The sequence below is a fragment of the Triticum aestivum genome, chromosome 6B (genome assembly GCF_018294505.1).
Source record: "Triticum aestivum cultivar Chinese Spring chromosome 6B, IWGSC CS RefSeq v2.1, whole genome shotgun sequence".
In the NCBI taxonomy this organism is placed as follows: Eukaryota; Viridiplantae; Streptophyta; class Magnoliopsida; order Poales; family Poaceae; genus Triticum; species Triticum aestivum.
In genome coordinates, this window is record NC_057810.1 from 725214868 (window position 1) to 725238142 (window position 23275).

Below are 23275 nucleotides of genomic sequence, written 5' to 3' on the forward strand. Positions count from 1 at the left end.
AAAACTCTGAAAATTATTGATGAGGAGCCAGCACAGCAGCAACTCTCATGTTTCGTGTTGTTCCTGGCTGTTGGCATGGTGATATTCGGATCCGAACAATAGAAGGTCCTGTTATGCAGTGTCCAGGTGTTAGAGTTCGCCTGTTAATTAGCTTTCTCGCAATGGCAGTAGCCCATTTCAAAACCAGCAGCAGTTGCAGGGCACGGCTGAACCTTTGAACCGCAGAGACTGATAGCCAGATCATGTTTATGATGCAAGGAAACAGAAATTAAAGAATAGCCTTGCGAATAAAAAAACAAGGAGTAACATCTTAAAGAGTTTCCCAGCAAGAAAACTGCTGCTTAAGCTAATGCATTGTATTACCCAACCAAGACGAAAGGGGTACGTGAGCAGGAGCAGCTCCAGGCAGCAACTCTGTCAGCAGACTGCATTTTTTTTCAAGTCAAATTTGTTGCGTAGGTTGCTCCTTTCACATGTCTAAAGGGTAACTGAATTTCTAACAACTTTGAACTCCAGAATGTTCAGTGCTACTGAGAGAGACGACATACAGTTTTGAATCACAACCAACCAGGATGATCTCTAGAACTAGAAATTCACAACATTCAACTACATAAATGCGACATGACAAGGAGCTAACTTTTAAGGAGTAACATGTCTCAAAAGCTAAAAGCAGAGGTCTGGCCTGCTGCATTATTTACTCGCCGCTGAGTTCAGGATGTTCTTTGTCTTAGCTTCAACGACAGCTTGTATCGGTTCTAAGGCCTAAGGCCACCATCTTCATGCAACCCATTCACGAAACAGTCTCCTTTCCAACATTCACGAAACAGAGTCTCCTTTCATGTAACCCATAATCATCTGGAGAGTAGCACTGCAACGGTCGGTCACATAAACTTTTTATCAATGCTATAACAAGTTAATAACATCCAAATCGCTGAAAAAGATGAGAAGAGCGTATACTTAAATTACGCATGTAGTCAAAACTGAAAAATGTATAATCTGCTGTTGCTAAAACATAACTGCCGGCATCTCATGAATTTATACTTGTAGTTATCTAGGGACGCCCAGAGAAACAGCTAAACACAACAATAGATTTGAATAGCTACGTACCGTTGAGAAAGAAACGCACATTTTCTGAATGACAGCTTGGAAGCTGTAAAAAAAAGTTGCCCAGCAAGAAACTGCAGCTTAAGCCAGAAATGCCTTACATTATCTAACAAAGACAAAGGGAGCACAATCAACACATGGATGGTGAACTGAACTAGCTCCAATTACACCACCAGTGCAGTACAGTGCTTGTAGCTAAACTGAACTAGATGGTGGAACTTTTGCACGAATTCATGCTCGAGAGATTGAGAGCTGGGCGCTGCATTACTTCATCGCATGCACAAATGTTCTGGAAAGAATTGAAGTCAATCAAGGAGTAAACAACTGCTTAAGCTAGTAGTACCTTTTTATCAAGACACATTCCTGTAGAAAACATTGTATATGCTTTAGGGAATCACTGCCATAGAAAAATGCTTTCAAACACGAATTCAAACAATATTGTATCACATGGACTCCACATGTTGTGAACTAATTATTGGTCAAATGTAAAATATCGAAAGCATGGATGTCATAGATTATCCAACAGAGGGAGTACATTGTATACTAATGTATCATGAAAGAGACAAGTATCAAGCAAAAAATGTACAGTGTACTTGTGAATCAGCCGACCGGACGGTGAGCTCCCAATTCCTAATTCTTGGTTTGTTCAGTCATGGTAGAAACCGGCGGAAACTGTGCTTATTATGTGACTATAGTAGGGCGGTTGGGATGTGTGTTGGCTGCTCTCTTCATCACAGTCTTTACGGCCAACAATGCCATCACCGCCAAGTACTTCACATTTGACAGTTGTGAGGCTCGGGATGTTCTCTATTCCAAAGTCCAGACCGTCAGCTTCAACCTCATACAAACTCTTAAGCACCAGTTTTTCTAGCTTGGGCATGGACCCTGCTCCAAACATCAGATCAACTGGTTTATAATGTGCATCATAAATGAAAATTCTCAAACATTGGAACCCAACTTCGCCACTGATTCTTATGTTTTCGTTTGACCGTGTTACTTCCTCCAGATGCAAAATGAGCAGAGCAGGTAACGCTCCAAGGATGCAAAGATCACTTTTCTTGATTCCCTTCACTGTAAGGCGTAGCAGTTGGAGGTTTATGAGGGAGCTCACCCATGTCGGAACCTGCGAAATGGCCGAAGACCGGGTAATAAGTTTCTTGAGGGTCGGCAGGCACAAAGGTTCCTGTAAGAGGCTGCTCCCTCCATAAATAGTCAGGGACCGGAGGTTTTGGGTGCCTAGCTTACACAGGGAAGAGAAGATAGCTTTGTTGCACTCCTCTTCAGCCACATATGTATCCTCAGTGTCAGAACCAACTTCAAAACGAAGGTCAAGCTGCAGATTTCTCAAATTCTTTAGTTGGCCAAGGCCCCATAGGAAGTCAAACGGCTGAATGGAGACCCTCACATCTTCCAACGTCTCCAGTGCTTGCATCTTTGCAATCCCATCAGGAAATTCCACATAATTATCAACAAGTAGATGGGACAATTTTCCAAGATTAATAATAGACGTGGGTAATTCTTCGACACAAGTGTCACTTAGGTCCAGCATCTGTAAGAACCCCAAATGCCCGATTTGTTCTGGGAGCTTGCTTATTATTGTACTTTCAAGGTTCAAGTACCTCAGCTGGAACAACTTCACTATGTTTTCAAGATGTTGTTCTTTCAGTGATTGGTCACTCAAGTCGAGAACACGCAGATGTCTGAACTCTGCCAAAGAAGGGATTTCCACAGCACCTCTGACCACAATAAGTGATCGGACATGGGACAACACAAGACCTGTTGTTAGTACTATTGAATTTCCTTCCTTGGCACCTTGGAGACAGAGTCAACGAACAACTTTGCTTTGGTTCTTAATTGTCAGAATGGGATCGCCAAGTAATGTAACGAAGTTTTCTTCTATAGACCTGGATATGATGAAATCAAGAATTGTGTCATGAACTCGACAACTCTCCACCTTGTCATATTCATTCGTCTCCACAGGTTAGATCAAACCCCTATTCAGTAGCTCACTAAAGCACATTTCTCCTAACTCATATGTTGTGTATCTGCCTTCTCTATGAATAAATCCTTCGGCAATCCATCTTTTTATCAGGCCCTTCTTCCCAATAGTAGAATCTTCTAGATATATGCTCAGATATAAGAGACAAGTTTTTAGATAAGGAGGCAGATCAAAGTAACTAAGTGACAATATCTTCATCATTCCTTCAATGCTAGGATTTCTTTCAAGTGCACGACCAATTGAATCTTTCACCTGATTCCACATATTTTCTTCTCTTCCTGTGTTAGCCAATAAACCAGATATAGCAACTATCGCCAAAGGTAACCCGTGGCATTTTTCCAATATCTGCTCTGAAACTTCTTGAAGGTATGAAGGACAATTTTCATCAGGCTTGAATAATATTCTATGAAATAATTGCCTTGAGTGCACCATATCAAGAGGCCTTATATTATAAATATGACCACTAAATGTTGAACAGCATGAATGAGCGACATTGTTCATACGAGTAGTGGTGATTATTCTATTGCTATAACTTGTAGTGGGGAACGCACACTTAATAATATCCCATGTGCCAATGTCCCATATATCATCAACAACAACAAAGTACCTGTACATGGACAAATAAATGTTAGAATATCTTTCAAATAAAGAGTGTACAGTAGATAGACAAAGAATAAATGAAACATGTTAACATTGACAACATGAAGAGGATAAATACACAATCATTAAAAGGGCATATGTTAAGACTTAATTCATGTGTGCACATGCACTACTTTGGCACATTACCGAGAGCAATGGGGGATAAGAAACTGTTTAAACAAGTGGCATGAAAGCAATTTTTTAAACAAGAGGCATAACCACAGAAAAGATCAAAACTGGACAATTAAGTTGAAAGATACGAGATGTGTTGCAGCACATTGCAAGACATTGTTGAACTACTTTATTTGTTTATAAATGTGGCCGTATGCATCGCTTTGATGCAGAGGCCGGGGAGTCCTCCCTTTTCAAAAAAAATAATTTCTTTTTAGTCTGCATATAAAATTTGGTCAAAGTCAAACTTTGTAATGTTTGACTAAGTTTATATTAAAAAAATATCAACATTCACAATATGAAACCAATATTATTAGATGCATTATGAAATTAATTTTCATACTGTATAATTTTAGTATTGTAGATGTTGATATTTTTTATATAAATTTGGCCAAACTTTGGCTAGTTTGACTTCAAACAAATCTTATATGCGGAGTAAAAAGAAATGGAGGGAGTACTTAATTTGTGTGGCAAGGGCACCGTGTGAGAATAGCTGGAAGTGCGTGCTTGATGCAGGGGCGCGTTGCGTGTTAATAAAGGGCCAAAGGCCGGCGGCTTACAGGAGGTTAGGATTAGATTAGGTGTGGATTGATCTCCAAGCTAACTATAGGATCATATCACAACAACCTACCTATCCCAACAGATTACAACGCACACCACGCCCTAGCTACCACGGTTCATAACGTGACCGTGACATACAATTACATGTTTAACACCCCCCCTCAATCACAACTTATCTAAGTTGAGGTTGCGTCTAAAAACCTCCAGCTGCCGCAGTGATAGTGGTTTAGTGAAACCATCCGCCACCTGATCACCAGTAGGAACAAACCGAATGTTCAAAAGTTTGTTGGCAACCCTCTCACGAACAAAATGATAATCAATCTCAATGTGCTTCGTCCTAGCATGAAAGACGGGATTGGCAGAAAGATAGGTAGCACCAAGATTGTCACGCCAAAGTGACGCTGCAGATGGATGACGAATGCCCAACTCTGTTAACAGATTCTATACCCAACTGATCTCAGCAGTGGCATTTGCTAAGGCCTTGTACTCAGCTTCAGTACTCGATCTGGACACGGTAGCTTGCTTGCGTGCACTCCAAGAAATCAAGTTACCACCAAAAAACACTGCAAAGCCTCCAGTAGACCTCCGGTCATCAGGACAACCTACCCAGTCCGCATCTGAAAAGGCACTAACAAGCGTAGAATCTGACTTAGCAAGTTTGAGACCATGACCCTTGGTTGCCTGAAGGTACCTAAGAATTATTTTTACAGTTGTCCAATGAGTACTGGTAGGAGCATGCAGGAACTGACATACTTTGTTAACTGAGAAACAAATATCTGGCCTGGTTAAAGTTAAGTACTGCAAAGCTCCTACAACACTCCTGTACTTGGTGGAGTCCTCGGCTCCAAGCTTTGCACCATCATAAAGAGACAATTTCTCGGAGGTAGATAAGGGAGTTGAGGGCTTGCAGCCTTTCATGCCCACTCGCTCAAGGATATCCTGTACATATTTTTCTTGAGACAGAACAATGCCACTAGGAACATGCTTTACCTCAATCCCAAGGAAAAAGTGAAGACTGCCCAAATCCTTGATCACAAAATCCATGCGCAGATCCTTAAGAGGTGCATCAACTGCTTTAGTGGAGGAGCTGGTGACAATAATATCATCCATGTAAATAAGCATAAAAATAGTTATTCCATGTCGATGGTAAAGAACAGTGAAGTATCTCCCTTGGAAGCAGAAAACCCAAGGGACTGCAACTTGGAATACAAACGATAGTACCAAGCTCAAGGTGCTTGTTTCAACCCATAAATTGCTTTATCAAGCTTGCAGACATGCTGTGGCAGAACTGAACTTTCGTACCCAGGAGGCTGCCGCATAAACACTTCTTCTTCCAGAACACCATGCAAAAATGTGTTCTTAACATCTAGTTGTCGCATGCACCAATTTCGAGATATTGCAACTGAAAGAATTAACCTGATAGTAGCAGCTTTGACCACAGGGCTAAAAGTGTCCTCATAATCAATTACGTACCTTTGCTTGAGACCTTTGGCCACAAGACGTGCCTTGTACCTGTCAATGGTGCCATCAGATTTCCGCTTGACCTTGTACATCCATTTGCAGTCAATGACATTCCTCCCTCTAACCGGAGGCACCAGGCGCCACGTGTTATTCTGAATAAGAGCGGAAAATTCTTCATCCATAGCTTGTTTCCACTTGGGATCTCCCAGGGCATCATGCAACGTCTTCGGTTCACCTGTGGCACAAAAAGAGTCCCAACGAACACACCCATCGTTATAAACCGTGGGTTTAGCAATACCACTTTGTGACCGAGAATGGGAACGTGCGGGAGGAGGTGGAGCTGGTCGGGTGTGCTGTAGCTAAAGTCGATTTTGCGTAGACGACACGGCGGAGTCAGACGAGGCAGACGCAGGCGCAGAAGATCCTGAATCCGCTGCCTGCAGGGGAGCAGACGGATCCGGTGCGGCCTCTGATGACGAACTGCCACTTGGCAGTTCCAGGTTGGGCGCAGGGTGGGAGGGGATCCATGCCGCACCGGTTTCTGGGCTCCCAGCCCCGCGGATGCCACGTGGACCTCGCCCAGCCGGCCTACCGGGAGAATGCGCACCGTCCCACGCGGGGGACAGCGCGGGGGTTGGCCCGCTAGGGGACAGCGCCTCGGTGCGCTCGCCTGGCCCGCCTGACCGCATAGATCCCGGCGCAGATTCGCCTGCCGCGTCAGAGGGCACCGATCCCGCGGTGGATTCGCCTGGGATCGCTGCTGCAGCTGATCCCGAGAGATCCTGCGAATCTTCTGTGGAGCTCCCTGTTGGCTGCATAAAATCATACGAGTTTTCACCAAAAATTTCAACATTTTCCTGCGCTGTTTCCTGCACACTTTCAGCTGGATTATTGGCATTAGGCATAGGCATATGATCAGCAGCAAGATCAGCTCCCTCGTGACCAAAGCTAGGGGATGGTAAGAGATGAGATGGCAAAAGTAGTAACTCCTTACGAAGTTAGGCGCCGGCGTTGGAGTGGAGTTTGGCGAAGGGGAAGACTTTCTCATCAAAAACAACGTCACGAGAAACATAGATACGACCAGAAGCAATATCAAGGCACTTATAGCCTTTGTGAAGAGTGTTGTATCCTAAGAAGGCACATTGCTTGGACCGAAACTCGAGTTTGTGTTTGTTGAAAGGGCGCAAGTTGGGCCAAACAGCACAACCAAAAATGCGGAGAAAAGAATTGTTGGGTTTGGTGCCAAAGAGCTTTTCTAGTGGGGTTTGGTTCTTGATAACTCTACTAGGTATGCGGTTGATGAGGTAGACTGCGGTGACGAACGCTTTGTCCCAAAACTTGAGCGGCATAAAGGCGTGGGCAAGTAGAGAGAGACCAACTTCCACTATGTGTCTATGTTTCCGCTCCGCGGAGCCGTTCTGTTAATGAGCATGAGGGCAAGAAACATGGTGTGTGATCCAATACGTTCAAAAAAGGAGTTCAACCGTTGGTATTCCCCGCCCCAATCGGTTTGCATGGCAATAATTTTGCGATCAAAGAGGCGTTCAACATGAGCTTGAAAAAGTCGAAATTTCTCGAAGACATCAGATTTATTTTGGAGCAAATATATCCAGCTAAACTTGCTAAAATCATCGATAAAACTGACATAGTATTTTTGTCTTCCTACAGAAACGGGTCCAGGACCCCAAACATCTGAAAAAACAAGCTCTAAAGGAGCTGTGGACTCACTAGTTGAACGAGAATAAGGTAACTGATGGCTCTTGGCCATCTTACATGCATCACACACGAGGAGATGATCTTGCTTATTTGAGACAGGGAGGTTGAAGTCGCGAAGAATCTTTTGAACTACCGGAAGAGCAGGGTGCCCTAGGCGCTTGTGCCACCGTGAGGTGGATGGTTTGATGGGAGCAAGAACTTGGCGTTGAGGAGCACTTTGCCGTCCGGTCACGGGGAACAAGCCCCATCTACTCTTGTTTTGCAGAATTGTTCTCCGGGTAGCCTGATCCTTAACAAGAAAGAATTCAGGGTGAAGTTCAATAAATACGTCATTGTCACGCATAAGATTATATGCAGAAAGAAGACTTTGGTTGGCACTAGGAGCATGGAGAATATTGTTCAAGTGCAAGGAACCAGAGGGAGTAGATAGTACTGAATGACCAATATGCTCTATATCCATACCTTGACCACTAGCCGTGTGGATTTGGTCGGTGCCGGTGTAGCGATCACGAACAGCTAGTTTCTCTAGCTCGCCTGTAACATGGTCCGTGGCACCAGTATCAAGATACTAGTTAGTATCCACGCCATAGGAGTGAGCGGAGTTAGCAGCGCGAGAGTTGCCGCCCCCGCCGCCGCCGCCACGCCCACCGTTGCCGCATCCACCACCACCGCCACCTCCAGCGGGGTTGCGAACATTGTTGTTGAAGCCCTTGTCGAACCATTTCCTGCAGCGCCACGCACCATGACCCTCTTTCTTGCAGATTTGGCAGCGCTCCAACAACTCAGGCAATGCTGGCGGAGGTGGTGCGCCGCGCCAATAGGGAGGTGACCGCAGTCACCTCCCTATTGGCGCGGCGCACCACCTCCGCCAGCATTGCCTGAGTTGTCGGAGTAGTTGCCTCCGCTGTAGCCACCACGTCCGCTACCCTGACCGTCGCGTCCGCCGCCGTAACCGCCCCGACCACCCTTTGCAGCTAGGTAGGCAGAGTGATGAGTGGTGTAGGCAGCGTGCTGGGCAGCGATCTGGCCTCCGCAGATAGCAGTAGCGAAAAAAGTTCACTGAGACCGATCGGCCGATCGGTGGCAGCGCGTGTGGAGATGGAGGTGACAAACCCGTTGTAGTCGCGCTCGTGCATGAGTCCCTCAAGGATGTGTGAGACGATATCATCCTCGTCTAGGGGCTTCCCTGCGGCAGCAAGTTCATCCGCTAGACCCTTCATCTTCGTGAAGTACGCGGAAGCAGAGAGATCGCCCTTGCAGGCATTACCGATGGCCGAGCGGAGCTGAATCTGGCGCGCCCTGGACTGCACAGAAAAACTCTCTACCAGGGTTTGCCAGACACCCGCGGCCATGGTGTAGTTGGACACCTGCATTAGCACTTCGCGGGACAGAGATGCAAGCAAGAAGGTAAGCACCTGTTGATCTTGAGTAACCCAGATCGCATGTTGTGGATTCGGTGTCTCGGTGGTCTCCTTCTTCCCGTTGGTTTCCTTCTCAGTGACGATGACAGCAGCGGGTTCCTTGATCGAGCCATCAAGGTAGCCCATTATCGCCACGGCCCTGATGTGCGGGAGGACTTGGACCTTCCACACCAGGAAGTTGTCGCAAGTGAGTTTCTCCGTGATGGTGTGGCCGAGGGAGGCAAGCGAGGGCATGGCCATGGCGTGGGAGGAGGAGGAAGATGACATAACCTAGATGAGATGGAAGAAGTCGGCTCTGTATACCATGTGAGAATAGCTGGAAGCGCGTGCTTGATGCAGGGGCGCGTTGCGTGTTAATAAAGGACCAAAGGCCGGCGGCTTACAGGAGGTTAGGATTAGGTTAGGTGTGGATTGATCTCCAAGCTAACTATAGGATCCTATCACAACAATCTACCTATCCCAACAGATTACAACGCACACCACGCCCTAGCTACCACGGTTCATAATGTGACGGTGACATACAATTACATGATTAACACACCGATCAGGTGGTCATAAGCAACAAGCAAGAATCTTGGTGTGGATCAAAAGATCCAGTGATACAAAATGAAAACAGGGTAAACTACATATATAATATATAGAAAAACGTATGTTTTAACTACTACTGGCCGTCTGGCCGTGTGGGCCAATTGCGAGTATTGGCCTTTTCTTTTCTTGTGTTACTGACTTTGAGAACCTTCTCTGTCTTCATCAATGGAAAGGAGCAGCTGGCTGTCAAAAATAATTTAGGCTCACATAATCTAGTAAACTATAATTTTCCCAATTTTGGAGTTAAATCACCGATGATGTATGGCCATGTAGGGCAACAATACTGGCTAAGGCCTAGCGGATCTCATCCGAGCTGGTCTCAATAGAGAATTGCACCGTTGGGTTGGTAGTCGAGAGAGGAGAGGAAAAGTGAATAGAGGCACAATGGATCTGGTCCGAAGAGGAAACAGACCCAGAGAAGGGAGAGGTGGAGGTGCAAAAAGAAGGTGATGTCTGTGGCAGCCTTTGTAGGATAACGTGGATGCTACACTTACAAAACGAGCATCTATATATCATCAAAATCACTGTCCAAACCGTTCATGTGGTGAAGTGCTACAAACATTATAGGTCACACATAGTCAAGCCATATATAACTCAACAAAGGGAGTAGCTTTGTCTTGAATATCATAGTATATCAAACGAAAATGACATTATTAATCATGACCAAAGGCTCCTAGGACAGATTGTTCGTTGTATCCTCTCCGTTCTATTTCTTTTGTTCAGAAAATCGACGCGGTCTTTATTACAAACATTTGAGCACTACTTTTTCTAATTACATATGGGGAAAATATGAACATAGATGTTTTCATGTAACTTTTTAACAAATTCCACTAGTACAAATGGTAGAGATTTATACATTCAAAGACAGACGTGAAAGTGAAAAAAATGATACAGATAGCATGTACCTTTTGTCAGCTAGAAAATTGCTGATATTGATGATAACTTGTTGTACATTTGCTGCTTCCGTTTTAGAATATTCTTGATGGCTAACTTGACTATGAATAGTTCTCATGATATGTATCATGTCTGGATTTCGCGACACGGATAGGAAGGCCGAACAGTCGAATGTCCCTTTGAGGTCTTGGTACACTTGGTATGCAAGAGTTGTCTTGCCTGTTCCTCCGGATCCAACAATTGAGACTACCTTCGGCTCTTCTGCAGAAGTGCGTCCATCCTCTTGAGTCAACAGTTCGATTATCTCAGCCTTAGGTTCATCGATCCCCACCAATTTTGAGGCATGCTCAAAGATAGCAAGAGCTCGAGGGTCAACGGTTGCATTCTTGGAGTTGGATACAGCCACACCAGTCCTGTATCTTGCATTCCTGTTACCCACCTCAGTGATTTGTTTCTTCAGATCTTGGATATCTCTGCCAGTCTGACGGCGGAAGTTCAACTTCCCCAATTTCCCCAATGAGTTTTTGATCTTCGCAATGAAGCCATCTGGCTTTTCATCTTCGTCATCAACACTTTGCATGAAGTCATCGATGGCATCCTCCATGTCATAAGAAAGCTCCCGCACCTCATTCATCCATACTTTATCCTGCGCATCAGGATCCTCCACCTCGGACATCCTGAGGAGAAAAGCCTCCATGGCAGCGAGCTCATGAGTGAGAGACTTGATCTCCTTGCGCACACCCTGGAACCGCTTGTACTCGTCACCGAGCAGAGTTGTCAGCTTCCACAGGACAGGCTTCAGGACCCCCGTCGCCACACCCACAAGAGCTTCCTCCATGACCATTTGCAAGCTCTGTCAGTTCTGCGCGGAGGTCAGGCCGCTGAATGCACTGACAGTACACCCTGGAAAAAGATAGATTAATCTATGTAAGCTAATAAGCCCAAGCACTAATAATGCACTGAAAAAGCTATAAATCTGCCCTGGAGGCCACCGAATAAACTAACAGTAAACAGATGCCTAGATTTCCGTCGTGGCGTCGTCAACCTAACAGGCCAAGACCCCGGAAAGAGAAATAACCCAAGTAATCCTAGAAAGCTCAGAGTACGCTAGTTGCAGCTTAGAGTTAGCTCGATCTGCTCTCAGTATGGATTACGGAATCGAGCGCGCTGACCGTGAACAGTGGAATTCACTCCACTCCCCGCGTCGTCGATCTGAACCCTTAAATAGAACAGATTCTTGCGGGATCGATCGGCGTGGAGGATGGCCGGCCACGGAGTAGCACCAGCACCTCGCGACGTAGGTCGGACGCCGGCGACACGTGCACCGCGAGTGAGATCTGGCCGTCGTCGCTTGGCCTTATCCTATATCTGTCTCTCTGTTCTGTGGGCCCGGCTCCACGTGGCCTAGGATTGTTCTGTGGGCCCGGCTCCACGTGGCCTAGGATGATGTGCGTCAAAATTCAGATTATTTTAAAAAAATGATCATTTTAATTTACTATTCACCCAGGAGCAGGTGAGCTCGGCAGCCAAAATGCCCTCCTCAGAAAACTGAATAATGACCTTATATTTCGAACTGAATGTCTCCGTCTTTGTTGTCGATATCCTTCAAGCAAGACAGATGTTGAATACATTTTTCAAAGTTTAATTTTTTATCTCTTACTTTGTCGATGCAAGTTCGATACGACCTTCTGTGACTGCTCAATGAAAAACGTCCAATCAACGAGCAGTAAAATCTCAAAGTTGTGCAGCAAAAAACTGCTGCTTAAGCTAGTAAAATGCCATGCATTACCCAACCAATGCACAAGTAGTACAACTAATGTATCTTTTGCATCATAAAAGGAAGGAGGATCCTGGATTCCTGGTTCGTTTCTTGCCTTGTTTCCCACCACCAGCAGACAGTGCTCGTAGTTAAGCTGAATCAGATGGTGAAAGATATTTGTGAGAATGCCTTGTCTCATTGAGAGATACTCTGTTCTGGAGATATTTGTGAGAATCCGGTCTCAAGATCACCAACAACGTCGATTAGTGAACAACACTCAAGTGCAAACGGTTGACAGATGAACAGTAAACTAAAATTTTAATTGCTAGGTGCATATTAAGCTGTAAAGAACCATAAAATGGAATAACATCATACGAATTATCAAGAGAACTAACTAGATGAGCTCATAAAGTGTTGCTTGATGCATGCCTGGCTCGGCAAAGAACATGCCCAAGCAAAGAATGGCGGCATACAAACAGACAAAAGAGCAAAGGAAAAAACCGCATTATCCTAAGTTGTGTGGCACAAGAAGTAATTACCCAGGCGAATGATCACCCAATTATAATAAACCATCAAGAAGGATGACTGATTACTGCACAAAAGGCAACTAATCATACAAAAAATACCCTTAAGGCAATGACGCAAACCTAACTCACATGCCGTGTCTCTCATACATCAGTTATCATCTAGGGACAACTTATATTTTGTAAAAAGAGATATCCATAATTGACTAATTTTTCACTGCATAAATGTTTTGGAAAGAAAGGAGACAGCCAAGGAGTGAAATCTCAAAACCATGGGAATAAAATCTCCCAGCATAAACAGTTGCTTGTGCTAGGACTTATTTTTTTGTTAGGACACCTTCCATCAGTTGAATCATGTAAGATGTTCACATTTTTCTCAGGGAATCGCAGCTATAGGAAAAAAATTCGAGCATGCATTCTACAATTCTGTATCAACGGAGTCCAAACCAATTAGTGGTCAAATTTAAAATATGGAAAGCATGGATGTCATACATTATCCAAAGTAGGGGAGAGAATACAATGTTTAAAAGTTATAGCAGCAAAGTATCAAACTTAAAACTCATAAACATAAGAATCGTTCAGACGAACGAGGAGGAGACAGGCAAGTCTCTCCAACATAGTCCTGGTCCTGGTTCTTGTCTTATTGAATTCTCTCAAAGAGTACACTAGGGTGGTTGGAATGTGTGTTGGCTGCTCTCTCCAAGGCAGTCTTTATGGCTCCAATAACGCCCTCAAGCCTGCCATATGCTACAAATTTTACAGTGATGAGGCAGAGGAGGTTCTCGATTCCAAAGTCCAAATAGTTAGCTTCAAGTATGTGCAAACAACTAAGATCGAGTTTTTCTAGCTTGGGCATGGATCCTGCTGCAAACATCAGATCTAGCTTATGAGAATTTGTAACATACATAAAAATCCTCAAGAATTTGAACCCATCTACACCACTGATTCTGAGCTTTTCATTTGAATTCGTTACGTCAATCAGATGCAGAATGAGCAGAGTGGGTAAGGCACCAAGGATGCAGATATCATCCTGCTTGACTACATCCACTTCAAGACGTAGCAGTTGGAGGTTTCTGAGGGAACTCACCCATTTCGGAACCTCAGGGACGACTGAAAACCATGTCATAAGTTTCTCGAGCATAGGCAGATACAAAGGTTCGTGTAAGAGGCTACTCCCTTTATAAATAGTTAGGGAGCGGAGATTCTGGGTGCCTAGCTTACACAGTGAAGAGGCGATAGCCTTGTTGCAGTCCTCCCAAACCACAATAAGGTCAAGCTGCAGTCTCCTCAAATTCTTTAGCTGGCCAAGTCCGCACAGGAAGTCAAATGGTTGAATGGAGGCCCTCACATCTTCCAGCGTCTCTAGTGCTTGCATCTTTGCGACCCCATCAGGAAATTTAACATAATCATCAACGAGTAGATGTGATAATTTTTCAAGCTTAACAATAGATGCAGGTAATTCCCTCACATGATTGAATCTTAGGTTAAGTATTTCTAAGCACCCTAAACTCCCGATTTGTTCTGGGAGCTCACTTATTTTTGTACCTTGGAGGTTCAGGTACCTAAGCTGCATCAACCTCACTATATTTTCAAGATGATGGTCTTCCAGTGGCATGTAGCTATCAAAGTGGAAAACACGCAGATGTCTGAACTCCCCCAAAGAAGGGATTTCCACAAAACCTTCAAACACATTAAGTGACCGGACATGGGACAACACCAGACCTGCTTTCGATATTGTTGAATTTTCTTCCTCGATTCCTTGTAGAGAGAATCGCCGGACGACTTTGCTTTGTGTCCTCACTGCCATAGTGGTAACACTTAATATAGTAACAAAGTTTTCTTCTATAGACTTGGATACGATGAAATCAAGAATTATGTCGTGAACACGACAACTCTTCACCTCGCCATATTCATTTGTCTCCCCGGGTTGAATCAAACCCCTATTGAGGAGCTCATTAAAACACCTTTCTCCTATCTCTTGCGCCATATATCTTCCTTCTTTATGAATGAATTCTTCACCTATCCACCTCATTATCAAACTTTGCATCTCAATAAAAGAATCTTCTGGAAATATACTGAAATATAAGAGACATGTCTTTAGATAAGGAGGCAGATCAAAGTAACTAAGAGACAGTATCTTCATCATTACTTCAACGCTAGGATTTCTTTCAAGTGCACACCCAATTGAATCTTTCACTTGCTTCCATACATCCTCTGTTCTCTCTCTATTAGCCAACAAACCAGATATAGCAATGATTGCCAGAGGTAATCCATCACATTTTTTCAAAATTTCATCAGAAACTTTTTCGAGGTGTAAAGGGAGATCTTCTTTAGAGTTGAACAGCCTTCCATGAAATAGTTCTTTTGAATGCACCGGGTTAAGGGGCCTTATACTATAAATGTGCCCACTAAATGATGAATGACATGATTTGGCAACATCATGTATACGAGTAGTGGTGATTACGATACTGCCAGAACTTGTCATGGGGAATGTGCGCTTAATAACATCCCATGTATGCATGTCCCATATATCATCAACGACCACAAAATACCTGCATAGGGATTCACTTGTGATAAAGATGTGGTTTTAATAGAAAGAGTGCACAACAATATACACAAAAAAATTAAATAATTTTTTCACAATGACAACCTATAAAAATACTTATGTGTAAGCAAGCTGACATAAGTGTTTAAATCAGGTTTCAAAATCACGTCAAGGTGTCCGATTAAGCATGTCTGGGTGCTAGGAAACACCCAATCGTTTGGCGCGTAATCATGCTGGGCGTGCACTCTGGTGAAATAGGTACTAGGCAGAGTAAAAACTAGAAAGTTTTGCCAAGTACATGTTTGAACCTCGGTTGTAATCACCGTATGTGTACATCGACCGTGTTAATTAGTTTTCCAGATTATGGAGAACTGGGTGATAAGAAATAGTTATACAAGAGGCATGACCAGGGAGAAGATGAAGAATATTTGAGAAAAAAAATCAAGAGTGATCATTAATGTTGACAAGCATGCAACATTTCGAAAAAGGATGGATCAAAACATTATAATGAATAATCATGGGTCCTTAACATGTATAGAACGGATGTCGATTAGGATCTGGTGGTCATCTAACTGGCGATGTAAAATGAAGAAGAGGTAGTACATTGTACTTATAGATAGGGAAGAGTTCATTTCCCCTCTACACATCAACATCCCCCCTGGTTTGGATGGATGGTGATGCAGACAATCGTGCAAAGTCGACAACAACAATTGAGACCTTAAGATCTCATGGCAGCTAGACTCTACACATCAACACCGCAGCACCAGGTGGGGGATATGAGAGCGATGGGCAAAATAGAGCACATCCATATGGATGTACAGATGAGATGGTGTGGAAGATGGAATAGAGAATAGAAGGTGGAGGGAGAAGATGGTGACATATGTATAAGCATGTGTGTGAAAGGGTGTATGAAACTGTTACCAAAAGCACTGCCCAAAACAGATCATGTGGTACAGCACACCCAAAAACTAATTTAGGGGAATCATGGTACAACACTCCCAAAATTTCATTTAGGGCATCATGTTAAATTGGGAGCCAGAAAAATTAGGAAGAAAAGTGAGCCAAGTCTCAAGTCGATTGTATTGGGAGGAAAATGAACTTTTCCACATATCAAAATACAAAGGAAGTGTTTGCAATAGAGGCTAATCGATCTACTCCTTTATGTCAGATATTCAATGGAGTAGCTCGGGTCAAAGAAGTGGAGGGAGTAGCAAAATGTCTTAAAGATGCTACAATATCAAAAGAAAAGAGAAAAAAAGATAAATCGTGAACCTATGAGAAACTTCTCAGGATAGGTCTTTTTGATACTCGCTCCATTTCATTTCAATTGACCAACCTGCACTACTAACATTTAAGCATTACACTTTGCAACAATAGATGAGAAAATGTGAACACAAAATAACATGAAATTGTTCGTTTTTCACAAATTTATGGAAAAACATTCATGTGAAATGTCCAAATAACTTCCTTAATTATATATGCATTCAAGGAGAACAAATAGACATGGAATGGAAACTGTACCTTTTGTTTGCTAGGAAATTTGTGATTTTGATGATGATTTGTTGTATATTCCCTGCTTCAGTGGTAGCATAATCTTGACCACTGACTTCGCAGACACAATATTAATCATGTCTGGATTTCGTGACACAGACAGGAAGGCTTGGCATTCGAATTTTTCTTTGAGGTCTTGATAGACTTGGTTTGCAAGAGTTGTCTTACCCATTCCACCAGCTCCTACGATGGAGACCAGTTTAGGTTGCTCATTTGTTGATTCACCTTCGGTCAGCAGTTTGATTATCTCAGCCTTTGGTTCATCAATTCCCACAAGTTTTGAGGCGTTCTCAAACATAGAAAGAGCTCGAAGGTCAACAGTTGCATTCTTGGTGTTGGAGATAGCCACACCAGTCATATACCTAGAATTTCTTTCACCCACCTCAGTGATCTGTTTCTTAAGATTTTGGATCTCCTTGCCAATCCGATGACGAGCCTTCATCTTTCCCAACTTTCCCAGTGAGCTCTTGATCTTCCCAATGAAGCCATCTGGCTTTTCATCTTTGTCATGGATACTTTGCATGAAGTCATCAATGGCATCCTCCATGTCATAAGACAACTCCCGCACCTCATTCATCCAGACTTTATCCTGTACATTGGGATTTTCCACCTCGGACATCTTGAGGAGAAAAGCCTCCATGGCGGCAAGCTCGTGAGTGAGGGACTTGATCTCCTTATGCACACCCTTGAAACGTTTGTACTCGTCGCCGAGCAAGGCTGCCAGCTTCCCCAAGACAGGTTTGAGGACCCCCGTCGCCGCACTCACTAGAGCCGCCTCCATAGGTTGTGGGACGTGTCAGCTCCGTGAATTTTTGTGCAGATGGAGCATGGATCATTGACGGCACTCACAATTAAAAATAGTAGTATTGCAAGGATTATTCCAACTAAGCCTAAATTAAGCGCCCTTCATCGAAAAAAACAAAGCCTAAATTCAGCAAGCAACAGCTCCATGGACAACTGGAGAAAGCATGATGGATGGGTTCGTAGTTACCAGAGTCTTGCCGTCGACCAGACTCCGGCGACCGCGCGAGGCACCGAGCAAGAATAAAGGAGTGGATTGAAGTATCTGTGTGTGTGTGTGTGTGTGTTTACACAGCAGAGCGTGTACCTAACACTGCACTTGACTTGACTTGAATTGTCGTCCTGACGACACGTGAGTTGTGGCTGGAAATCCTTTGGAGTTTGAAGTGCCAATCATGTGGAGGTTATTTTTTGAGAGGGAGAAATCATGTGGAGGTTGTTTAGCCTCTATCTTCGTTGTGCAGGAAATGAGTGGAAGGCATGGGCCAAGAAAGAATGGAGAAAATTCTCAAGATTGTAGCTGTCACCGGCCGGCCGTCACCGGCCGTCTCTGTCATCTGCCATGGAATCACCTCCAGCCGCCCCCTTCCGCCGCGAGCCACCAGTTCCCGCTGCCGTCAGCCAGTTCGCGCCGCGTCCGCCGGTTCCTGCCGCCAGCCGCCTCTCGATCGGGAGGTGTCCACGCGTTGGGCACCTTCTGCTCCTCTTGTTCACTGATACATCTCTAACATATCTATAATTTTTTATTATTTCATGCTATTATAGTATCAATTTTAGATGTTTTATGTGCAATTATATATTATTTTTTGGGAGTGCCGGTCGAGCGCTCCCTAACGGTGAACATTGGGTCATTTTTTCTCTCCGCGTCGTGGATCTGAACCCTGAAAGAGAATGGATTCACGTAGGTCAGCCAAACCATTCCTGTACAGAACGAGCTAGGGATCGACCCCATGCTAGCGCAGGCCAATGCATGGCGGCGGCGGCCACGGCACGGCCGCACAAGAGGAGATCGAAACACCCGCATTGGGGAAGGGAAGTACCTAGAGGGAGTAGCCCTGGCAACTCGCCCGACGAGGAGAGGAACGTCGGCGACACGTCAGCAGCTCAGAGTTGGCTCGCTCTGTTCGCTGTATGGATCGAGCGCTCTGGCGGTGAACAGTGGAATTTTATTCCCTTCTCCACACCATCAATCTGAACCCGAGAATGCATTGACGGAAGTGCCAAACCATTGCTGCACCGAACGAGCTATGGATCGACCCCGTGCAGGAGTAGATCAATGCGTGCCGGAAGCGGCATAGGAGGAGATTGAAGCACGTCGGGGAGGGGACGGGGTTGTACCTAGTGGGATCGATCTCGGCCGTGCAGGATGGCCGGCGACGGAGTCGCCCGGCGAGGAGAGGAAAGCCGGGAAGCTCGGACGGTGACAACACGTGCACCGGGAGGTGAGGGCGAGCAGTGGAGTGGCGAGTGGGAAGGGGATGGATGTGGTTCTGGTTGTCGCCTCGGTCACCAAAGAAACAGAGGTCGTCGCCGGGTCGTCGTCGTCCTATGTTTGTCTCTCTGTTCTGTGGGCCCAACTCCACGTGACCTAGTAGGAGGATTTGTGTCCTGTGTGCTCTCTCGCGGAACACACAAAATTCACATTATTTAAAAAAATGGCATTCTTTTGAATTTACTGTCTACCCAGGAGCATGTGAGAGCAACTACAACTGGATGATTCAAACGGACGTCAACTTTATCCGCTTTTCGTCCGTTTTGACCAGGGGACGGAAGGCGACGCTGTTGGACTGCAGGGCGGCGTGTGGGGACTTCGATTTGGCCATGAGCTCCCACGAGTTGCCATGCATGTGTGTGTGCTCCCGTGTTTCTTTTGTTGATGTGCATGCGTGCAGGCCGGTGAACAAAGCAGCAAGTAGCAGTCAAACGCATCAAGCAACAAGCAAGCTGCAGCCGGAATCCCAGAGCACGCACGTGGCCGCGGCCCGGCGCCAGCACCAACCAAGGCGCAGACAGGGCCGGCCCTGTGTTTCGGGAGGCCCTTAGGCAAACTCGATGACTTGGGCCCTTATGTCCTAAGACCATATATATGTATGCGTGTGGGCGATACATAAACTTCATTAAACTTTCAACCAGTCATCTTTAGTTTAAGATTTGACTATAATAATTGTTGGACAATGCCATATTACGACAGTTTAGTTTTAGTTCATGCACTCTGTTAAAGCAAGCGCCTCTACTCATTACAAATGGACATTAAATGAGCATGATAGAAACAGAGTAGAGTGAGTGTGCCTGTACTCTGTCGCTTTACCAGGTGTTGGTTTCTGTAACTGGAAAACAAATGAGCAGAGCCGGCGTGTGTCGTTGATTCAGTGAGAACAAGAGTGGGAATTCGTAGCCTGGAAAACTACCCTGTGTCTTTGTGTGTGCTGCTCTGCTCCTCCTCTGTTTTTTGTTTTGTACATTTGCTCGAGCAGCTTGCGTGCGTGTTTGCATCCACCGGGAACAAGGAGAGAGAGTGAGGCTCTTGCCAATAATAGAACCGAACATCCACACAGTGCAAACACACACGGTTCACGCCAGAAGGCCCAAACAGAGAGAGTTGAAACAAGGGATATATAACAAGAAATGTACTCAACTTTGAAAGACTGTAAGCATATATAACAAGTGCTCCTTTAGGTGTTTAGTTCAGGAAACTATAACCAAGGAGGCACTGAGCTTCCAAATATCAGCTGCCTAGCTTGCCAAAGTGCATGCTTGCTGTCGACGCCTCACAAATATTAGTATCTCTAAGTGAATGCTGAAGCGTGCTTGCAGCAGTTATCTAGGGACACCGCCAGAACAAGAGACAACACACACATTTTCTGAGTGAAAACTTGGACGCTGTACTTGGATGCGTATAAGTGCTTGTAGCTATACTGTGTTAGAATAAATCCGAGGCATACCGTCGATCATTCAAGGACCAAGCAATCACACGAGCACGACACCGAGATTTGTTAACGAGGTTCACCGATATGGCTACATCCCCGGGGCCTGATTATGAGCGCTCCTTCCCATGACACCGTTATAATACCGCACCCGGTCGCCCTGGACACCGGCACATGCCGCCGGCTTCCCCTGCGTTCCGGTGCTATTATGTTGGCATAGGTTACATCGTGTGTCTACCCCGCTATATAAGAGAGGCCTAGGATACAAGTGTCCTATTAGGACACAACTCCATATCCTATCTAAACACAATACTACTACAAGTCCAACTGTAACCTACCTTGTACACTATATTCGACACAACTCCAACAAACTCCACCTTGGCGAATATACTCCACCACCTTGAATTTGTCCATGCGTCAAACTTCCATGTACATTGGACTTGAGTTTATCCCATGAGCACCGTGCTACTCCAAAGACTCCATATGACTCCACCTGCAACTTGTAGTCCCTTCTTTTCTTGACCACAGTCAACACTCGAGCAAAATTAAGTTCCTTGTTACTCTAGCTTGTGCTCCCAACTTTCAGAGTATCCGTCCAACGCCATCACACACTGATCACTGATCTGCGTGAAAGTGAACAACTCACATATTGGGTGTCACACATAAGAGTTACCTGAACTCAACATCACCGCTCTTTCTTGACCGCCTGTCTGAAATTTGAAGGAATTTCACCATTGCTTGTAGTCATCCCGAGTCAAATTCGCAGTTGTCTCACCACATGTATGACCACCAGAGCCCTGGCCCGTCTCCATGTCCCGTGCGTACCGCACACCTCGCCGCTATTACCGCCTCGAGCCTCCGCTGTCCCGATCGAGTCTCAAGGGTCGCGAAACCACACCACTCAACCCCCACTGCAGAGTATCACCGATCATCACCGACCGATGACGAGTTTCACACTTCCATCAGACCACTGGGCTCCAGTCCGAACTACGTGTCCCTCGCTTTTTCCCTTGCTGAATAGGCTTCGATTCCCTGGATCCTTACATCGTAGCCCCTCGATCCAGCTCCACCTTCAACATGACTTCATGGTAGATGATCAGTCCACCCTTGCGCCCCGTCGACTTCAAACTCACATGTGCACCATCTTGAATCGACCCCGTGCCATAGTCTTGTTGAAGTCACACAAGCCCTCCGGGCCTGCGCCACGTGTTTCCACGCCCAGAAGTCGGTCACCATCGGCATCACGCTCCTATGTCGTCGTCGCCGATCCCACCACCGTCTTCTGTACCAACCGACTTGCGTCGATCCATCAGACTATCTAGTCCGACCCAGCCGAATTTGTTCGACTGCATTACACGCTCGAGGCTCTCAAATCGTCTTCCAAGAATTTCCACCCATCACATGATAATTCCATCACAGCTGACATGACTTCCTGCAACGCCTTCAAGCATTCATATTGTGCCAAACAAATCCTTCACCCTTGTCCGCCATAACCCAAAGCTTCCAGTTCCGTTGAACTTCTCCACCTCAAACCTGGTACCCAATGGCGCCATGATTCTTTGTATGGCTGACCCTGCGAAAAATAACCGAGCAGTCTTCCCGTGATCCCCAAGTGCACGAACAGAACCTCCGTGTACTACTAGCGATCAACTAGCTGGTCTTCACGTGACGGCTCTTGCTTTGGCTCAAACCATGATGCTAGCTTTTGCTTGCCAACTCCCTTGCTAATTCCGCTAGATGCGTATCACCATGATGGATTTTCTCTTGCGCCGATTTGATCTGCTGTTTTTGCCTCCCTGTCCGTGTATTATGGAGACTCGGTCTCCTTTTGTTTCCTCAAACAAATCTCACGTAGCCTTGCACAGCACGCACAGCTACACATCCAGACCAGTAGCACTTCTCCGTGGTCTTAACGCACGCAGCCACCAGTGGGCCTTGCCTGGACCTGTGCACAAAGGGCTCTTGCCTGGACTGGACTCGGCTACGTCCGCTGCTGGCATGCGAATGAGAGCTGCTCGCCACGATCCACCGACGCGACTCGCCGACAATCTTTCCATCTCGGCGTGAGCTCCTTCCCTCGATCCGGACTGCTTCTTGTACGCTGCCGCAAACCGCTCGATTCCCGATTGCTTCTACCCGATCTCGTCAACAGTGCAACGATCTCCAAGGAATAATCCGCACATCGTCTTTGTGCCAAACTCGACGACGATCCATCCTCTAAATCAACATCCACAGCCTCTGAACAACCTAGCTCATGATACCACTTGTTAGAATAAATCCGAGGCATACCGTCGATCATCCGAGGACCAAGCAATCACACGAGCACGACACCGAGATTTGTTAACGAGGTTCACCGATATGGCTACATCCCCGGGGCCTGACTATGGACGCTCCTCCCCATGACACCGTTATAATACCGCACCCGGTCGCCCTGGACACTGGCACATGCCGCCGGCTTCCCCTGCGTTCCGGTGCTATTATGTTGGCATAGGTTACACCGTGTGTCTACCCCCGCTATATAAGAGAGGCCTAGGATACAAGTGTCCTACTAGGACACAACTCCATATCCTATCTAAATACAATACTACTACAAGTCCAACTGTAACCTACCTTGTAC

At 45.5% G+C, this 23275-nt stretch overlaps 2 pseudogenes; both read right to left on the reverse strand.

Moving 5' to 3' along the window:
* Positions 1-1785: 1785 nt before the first annotated feature.
* Positions 1786-11414, reverse strand: LOC123139797 (disease resistance protein RGA5-like; annotated as a pseudogene).
* A 1940-nt stretch (positions 11415-13354) lies between these two features.
* LOC123140077 (disease resistance protein PIK6-NP-like) lies at positions 13355-17717 on the reverse strand (annotated as a pseudogene).
* Between the last annotated feature and the right edge of the window lie 5558 nt (positions 17718-23275).